Here is a 7,319-nt window from a genome sequence, read left to right as displayed (position 1 = left end):
GGGGCGCGAACCCGGTTCCCCTGCATCGGCAGGCGGACGCGCAACCACTGCGCCACCAGGGAAGGCCGTTCCCAGCATTTTGATGTCTCCTTCTGTCCCAAGTAGAAGATGAGGTGGGGAAGTATTTACATAAGGGTAGCATGGAGTCGAGGAAAGAACGTGGGCTGTGGGTCAGACAGACCTGTCTTCAAATCCTGCCTTTACCACCCTCTGGGTGAGTGGAGGGGATTGAGGGGGCTTGGGGAGGATGGAAGGAAACTAGGTATGGAGAGCACTGGCTTAACCAAGAACCTGCTCTCAGTACATGTCTGTTGTTTTCCTTTTTTCCTCTTGAACGGCTTCTCGTAACACCTAGTTTCACTGTATTGTCTTCCCTCAGCCAGACCTTAATTGTAGAAACCTAGACTTCCTGGCCTGGAAGGAAGTACAGGACAAATTCCCACTTTACAGATTAAACAATGGAGGTTCAGTGAGATGCGTGTGGCAGGGTGTGCATAGAGTAACATCCGGCAGGCATCTATGGAGGGCTTGTGGTGAGCTAGGCAATGTGCAGCGAATCCTTATGACAGCCTTGTGAGAGAGTTACTTTTTTTAATCTACATTTTATAGATGAGAAATGGAGAAAAATTTGGGCAGGTGACCTATACCAGATCACTCAAGGCCATACAGATCTTTAGTGAGGAAACTAGAGCTGATACTAAAATAGGCTCCACCTTTTTCCTGAGCAAGGATGCCTTTCCAACACCCTGAATGGGACAGTCTACCTCAAGGTTACGACGTGTTCTCTGAGATCAAGAAAGGCTTTTAACTCAATCCACAAGAGAATTATCTATAGGGAAACACCTAAGAATGTTTTTTAAATGTTTTTTTTTAAAATAGAGTATTTTTAGAGCAGTTTTAGGTTTACAAAAAAATGAGTACAGAGAATGAGTACAGAGTACAGAGAACCCCACACACGCCCCTCAAACTCCCCACCCCACAATTTCCCCTATTAATTACATCTTGCATTAGTGGGGCACATTTGTTACAATTGATGGGTAAAATCTGATACGTTATTATGAACTAATTGTTTACATTAGGAGTCACTCTTTGTGTTGCACATTCTATGGTTTTGACAAATGCAGCGACATGTATCCACCACTGTAGTGTCACACAGAATAGTTTCACTGCCCTAAAAATCCTCTGTGCTCTATTTACCCCTTTTCCCCCAGTCCTGCGTAACCCCTGATCTTTTAACTGTCTCCATAGTTTTGCCTTCTCCCGAATGCCATATAGCGGGAACCATACGATACATAGCCTTTCAGATTGGCTTCTTTCACTTAGTAATATGTGTTTAAAGTTCCTCCATGTCTTTTCATGACTTGATAGTTCATTTCGCTTTATGGCTGAATGACGTTCCTTTGTCTGGATGTACCACAGTTCGTTTATCCATTCACCTACTGGAGGACATCTTGGTTGCTTCCGCATTTTGGCAATTATGAGTAAAGCTGCTATACACATCCGTGTGCAGGCTTTTGTGTGGTAGAAATGGTTTTTGATTGGCAGCTAGAATGATTGGCTGAGCTTTAAGAATAATCTCCACTTCTCCAATTACACTTATTTATTTTAATCTGGTTTACTTCATCTAATACACACAGGGATTCCTCGGTTCCCCATTCACATGTTTTCTTATTTAAAGGGAACAATCCATATCACATAACTAACAGAACTCTGAAGCCTGGGAACCTCTCACACCCTAAGTTCACACAATGTCCCCGGGGGCCCCCAGATTCGATTAGACTTAGGGGAACTTATCACTCTCAGAATCAATCAGCAACCATGGAGTCGTAACCAATACAAGGTTCACACAGAGGATTCTGGAATGTTGCAGGCAATTCATGACACCTTGGTCACAGGCATGATTCTTCGTGACTTACAATCCCATTGTTCCTTCTTCTAAAGTTGGCTCAGGAAAGAACAGTTTCTCAACAGCTAATGCTCTCTGGAGTATAACTCAGGTTTAGGAGAGCAGATGTGAGAACCATTAGACCACACGTAGACCAAGGGGGAAATACCCGAATTTTAATGTTGTCCTGTTACTATTTAGGCAAAGGGGCTGTGGAGACTGCCACATGTTTCCCAATCACCCTGCTGACTCAGCCTCATCCCTTCCTTTTACTTGTGGACTGAGATTTGCAAAATTCTCATGTTCTGTTTGCTTCTATTTTTACACATCCATTTCTTTTCCTCTCACCTTTCTTTGCTTCCGTAAAAAAGAACCCTGTAGAAAATCCTCTGGCTAGCCATGCTAGTGATGATGGCACTACGTTTTGTTTCAAGCCATTAGTCTTTTCATTTTACTATTACTTTCCATTCTTTTTGGTAACCTTAGTCAAAACTTTAAATGAAAATAAAAATATGTTCCTGCAGTCATTGGGAATGAATTTTTTGGGTGATGGAATTAAAATACCCCTTTCTTTAGTTGTTAACATTGGAAATAAGGAAGGGATTCAGGTGAAAGGAGGGAATAATAAAATGAGGTAGACTCTGTTTTTTCATATCAGAGATGCCTTTATTTTTCTTTTTTAAAATTTTTATTGGAGTTTAGTTGACTTACAATGTTGTGTTAGTTTCAGGTGTACAGCAGAGTGAATCAGTTATACATATATATATATATCCATTCTTTTTCAGATTCTTTTCCCATATAGGTTATCACAGAATATTGAGTACGTTCCCTGTGCTCTACAGTAGGTCCTTATTAGTAATCTATTTTATGTATAGTAGTGTGTATATGTTAATCCCAATCTCCTAATTTATCATTTCCCCCCACGTTTCTCCTTTGGTAACCGTAAGTTTGATTTCGAGATCTGTGAGACTGTTTCTGTTTCATAAATAAGTTCATTTGTATCATTTTTTAAAAGATTCCACATATAAGTGATATCATATGATATTTGTCTTTCTCTGTCTGACTTACTTCACTTAGTAGGATAATCTCTAGGTCCATCCCTGTTGCTGCAAATGGCATTATCTCATTCTTTTTCATGGCTGAGTAATATTCCATTGTATGTATGTACCACATCTTCTTTATCCATTCCTCTGTCGATGGACATTTAGGTTGCTTCCGTGTCTTGGCTGTTGTAAACAGCGCTGAGGCAGACTCTTTCTAGTGTTACTGATGAAAGAGCCCTGGGGACATGCATATTCTAATAAACCACATGTGAAAGTGCACTCATATATGTGTCCACATTTATAAGCCTGGGTGTCCAGGTACAGCTTAACACTCGGAAATAAATACATAAAGGACCCCAATTAGAGGTGGAGTAGAGGGAGGGGATGGGGTTGTGGACAGTGGGAAGCGGGCCCAGGTGAAGGGGCAGCACTCGGAACAGCCTGATACTGATTCCTGGGGCCGAGAGCCGCATATAACCCTTGGCAAACCTACCTGCCCAAGCTGCCACCCTATGTCAGGAACAGGTTCAATACAGGTGACAGGAAAATGCTTGATGGCCTCAGCCTGTTCTCTGCATAGATAAGGACGTCAGAATAGTGAGTGTCCAAATGTATTTAATGTCAGAGCTGAAGCCAAGACTGGGGTCCTCAACCAAGAAGGGTGACTAACAAAATTCATGCCTCAAGATCCTGTTTACTTTGTATTGTGAAGTACATGTATGCACAAACTCAAGGCCAATTCGATGCCTTACTTATAATTTATAAACAATGGCTGAAATTAGTGTTTAGCTTTGAAATAGGTGGCAGTGAAATTCTCATCTGTGCCTACAGTGAAAATTTGATTACATTATATTGATAATGACAGCCTCTAGAACGAAGTAGGATAAGAATTATTTATTGGATGCAGTATCCATTGATAGGTATTAGTATTGCTGCAATAATTACTGCAGAAGACCGCCATGCAAACAAATACTTGATTAGAGTTGATACAGAAGAATGTCTAAGACTCTAATGAATTTGATATTATTCCTCTCGGGGCATTGATTTCTTCTTGGTACTCTACCAAGATAGAGTACCTACCTTGGTACTCTATCTTCGAAGTTCCTTCTTTTCTGGTGGATATACATTCAACTCTAAGGAATCACATAGGGGAAAGTATATTGTAAATCTAGAAAAATCCCACGAGGCTTTCCCACACACAATCCTCTGGACCAAACCCCATGGTCTCCATTTACCCTTTTGCTGCCTGTGGGTGGAGGAGTGGGACAGGTTCAGTGGGTGTGGGGTGGCCCAGCCTGGAAGTATCAGGTCCAGGGCATGAGGTTACCTGGGGTGCAAGGATGCTCTGAGCAAGAGCTGGAAGTCATATTCAGAAGGAGAACAAAGGTCAACATGTGTTAACACCCCTAAGGCCTATGACCAATGTAAAAGACTAGCTGGCCAGCAAATCTTTGGCAAGAGAAAGCAGCAAAGCCAGGAGTCAGCAGAATCTGACCGGAAGCATGAGAGGAAAGCCTGGAGGCCCAGAGCAGGCCACTGGGGTCTTTGTGTGCGGCCCCTCCTAGGCTTGCTCGGATGTCCTAGTTCAGCCTGTGAAGGGCAGTGGATTCCTTGCAAAACTGGGAATGTTAAGACGGTATCAAGCTTGGGGGTGAGTCTGTGTGGAATGGGACACCTGAGCAAGGGTGGCCGGAACACGCATGCTTCTCTGCTCACCTACAAGGGGTCAGACGTAGGTGAACGCAGGTTGTCTCAACACCGCTCTGGGCCCAGCTTCTCTGCCACTTGCTTGGCTTTCCCTGAGGGCTGTCACCCACCCACTGGCTGTCCCCATCGTGTCTTCAGACAACAGAAACCTGAGCAGAAGAAGGGCATTTCTGCTGATTGGGAGGAAAAGCCTTCCCATGACTTTCCCTCTGAGCCTGTTGGCCAGGACGGAGCCACAAGCTCAGGACCTGTCCATAAGGCAGGGCAGTAAAGCTGGTGTCTGGCATTTTCGGCTTTTATCAGCCAGGAAAGAAGACGGTCCAAGGAGTGGCAATTGTAATTCTGCAGACAGTGCCGGCTGCAGCGTTTTCACGCCCTGGGGTCTTTTAGGTCTCGTTCAGAAGATACAGAGTTCAACCACATTGCTAATTCACATCTCCGCCAACCCATTTGATTGTGCTCCATCCTGGTTGAGAGAGGAGTTATAGATGCACCCAAACTATTCTTGAGAAGCTTAAATGTGAGCCAAACAGGAAGCCGGTATTCCCTATCCTCTTGTTTCCCATATCCTGCTGCTGTTTGTGGAGTAATTGGAGACAGCAGGACCAGGTCGAGAACTCTCTGCTAAGGAAGAGTGAAGGTTTTTGCGGAAGTGTTGGTATCAGGAATGGAACACGTGTGGGTCATGAACCATATTGCTCGTCAGAGAACCTGTCACACGCCAGCTACCACGTGACAGATATTCCATCTACAGCATGATTTTTAGCATCAGATCCGCCCTCAGTGTCAGCTTTTGTCCTGGCTGTCTCTGAATTCCACCGATTGCATTTGACGCTGCTCTGTGTGCATGTGTCTAATAAGCTTCAAGCTATTCCGTAGCAGGATGGAAATGTAGACACAGTGTACTGGATTGTTCAATGGCCGCATTTTTGCTTGAGGGACAGAATCCCCTGTGTGTTCCAGCGTCCCCTTCCCTCTACGGTCTGAGTGAGAGTTGGCCAACAGGGACACCTGCATGAGATCTGAGAGGCAGCCGGGGAGTAGCGGCTGGTTTGCTCTGAGGCTCTTTGCAGGCTGATATGGTGGCAGCCGGATGGGTGGTGTCCAGTGGCTTCAGCCCGTCCTTGCTGCATCCCTCCGGTGTGCAGCTCTTTTTCCTGATTGTTGTCGCAGCTGAACGACAATCTAGCACCAGCCCCGTGGCTGGGGATCTGCAGTGCCCCTCCTCACCACACAAGCAACCCTACTGCCGTTCTCCTCAGTGACTGAACCAGCACTTGGCCAGCTCTGGTCAGCCCACCCAGCCAGCGCTTCACGAGGCCTGGACAGGGCGTTTTCTCTGATTGTCTCACTTTTCCTTCCAGTTTCTTGCTTTCCGAGCTCCTCCCACAGTAGGGTCAGGTCCACTCCCTAGACTAAATCTTATCCCACAGCACCCATGGCAGCTCTCCTCTCATAACGCAGCCTGGATGAGACACATGCTACTCAAACGTGCACAAAGCTGGCCTTCATTTATTTTTCTCTAAGCCATGTTTGGTGCCCCCATCTCTCCCCAGGATAAGGGGATGTGGGATGCTACTTAAACTTGCCAAATTAAGAAAATCCTGTCTCTTAGAGTTTAAAACACTCATTTTCTGGGTTAACTTAAACTGTTTTGCATCTCCCTCCCTCCTCTTTTTCCTGGGTGCCCTGTCCCCGGGTGCAAGGGTAAACGCCCATACTCCTGGTGGGACGGCCCTCTCCCGGCATGTTGATCTCCATGGTGCTATAGCCAGGCTGTCTCTGGAGGCCCTGTACTTCTCTCCCTTGAGGTGTGGCTGATTCCATATGGTCCTTTGGGCCAATGTGCTGGGATCTTCTGCTGGATTCCAAGGCCCCTGACATCGTGGTTTTTTTTTTTTGGCTGCAACATGCGGCCTGTGGGATGCTAGTTCCCCACCCAGGGATCGAACCCACGCCCCCCTGCATTGGAAGCGTGGAGTCTTAACCGCCGGACCGCCAGGGAAGTCCCCCAAGGCCCCTGACATTTGCCTGGCCTCTCTGTCCTTGTCTCCTGGCCCCAGCTCTCCACTGGCTCACCCATGCTCTTAGCATGTCCACATTGCCCCATTTGGACACCCCTGGTTTCCTGAATTCTACGCCCAGGCTGTGTGGGAATCAGGACACTATCAGAACCATTTAGGGAGTGTCTAGAAGTTTGGGGAGAATCCACTAGCAGGGAGGACGTTTCCAGTCTCCAGAGAATGTTGAAGAGTCGGTGCAGTGGGAATGGAGACATGCCTGGGAGGGCGGGGACTCGAGATGGAGGTTTCTGAGGTAGGTTCCTGGAGCTCAGACTCGAGGACATTCCCCAGGAGTTGGGGATGCACTGAAATGACCCTGAAACGGAGGGCACCGGAAACTTACCTCGTGCTCATGTTGGGGAGACGCTTCAAGGAGAGCAGCCAGGAAGCCCCAGGATTTGGGGGGAGAGCAGAAAGAAGCTCAGGAGAGTGGAATAATCGTGGACTTTGTAAGTCAACCTCCTGAGTTTAAATCCTGGGTCTAAGGTCGAGGTAGATTCTTTCTTTCTTTCTTTTTTTTTTAACTGTACGCGGGCCTCTCACTGCTGTGGCCTCTCCCGTTGCGGAGCACAGGCTCCGGACGCGCAGGCTCAGCGGCCATGGCTCACGGGCCCAGCCGCT

Source organism: Physeter macrocephalus, chromosome 19 (assembly GCF_002837175.3).
Source record: "Physeter macrocephalus isolate SW-GA chromosome 19, ASM283717v5, whole genome shotgun sequence".
Lineage (NCBI taxonomy): Eukaryota > Metazoa > Chordata > Mammalia > Artiodactyla > Physeteridae > Physeter > Physeter macrocephalus.
Note: the sequence above shows the minus strand (reverse complement) of the source record.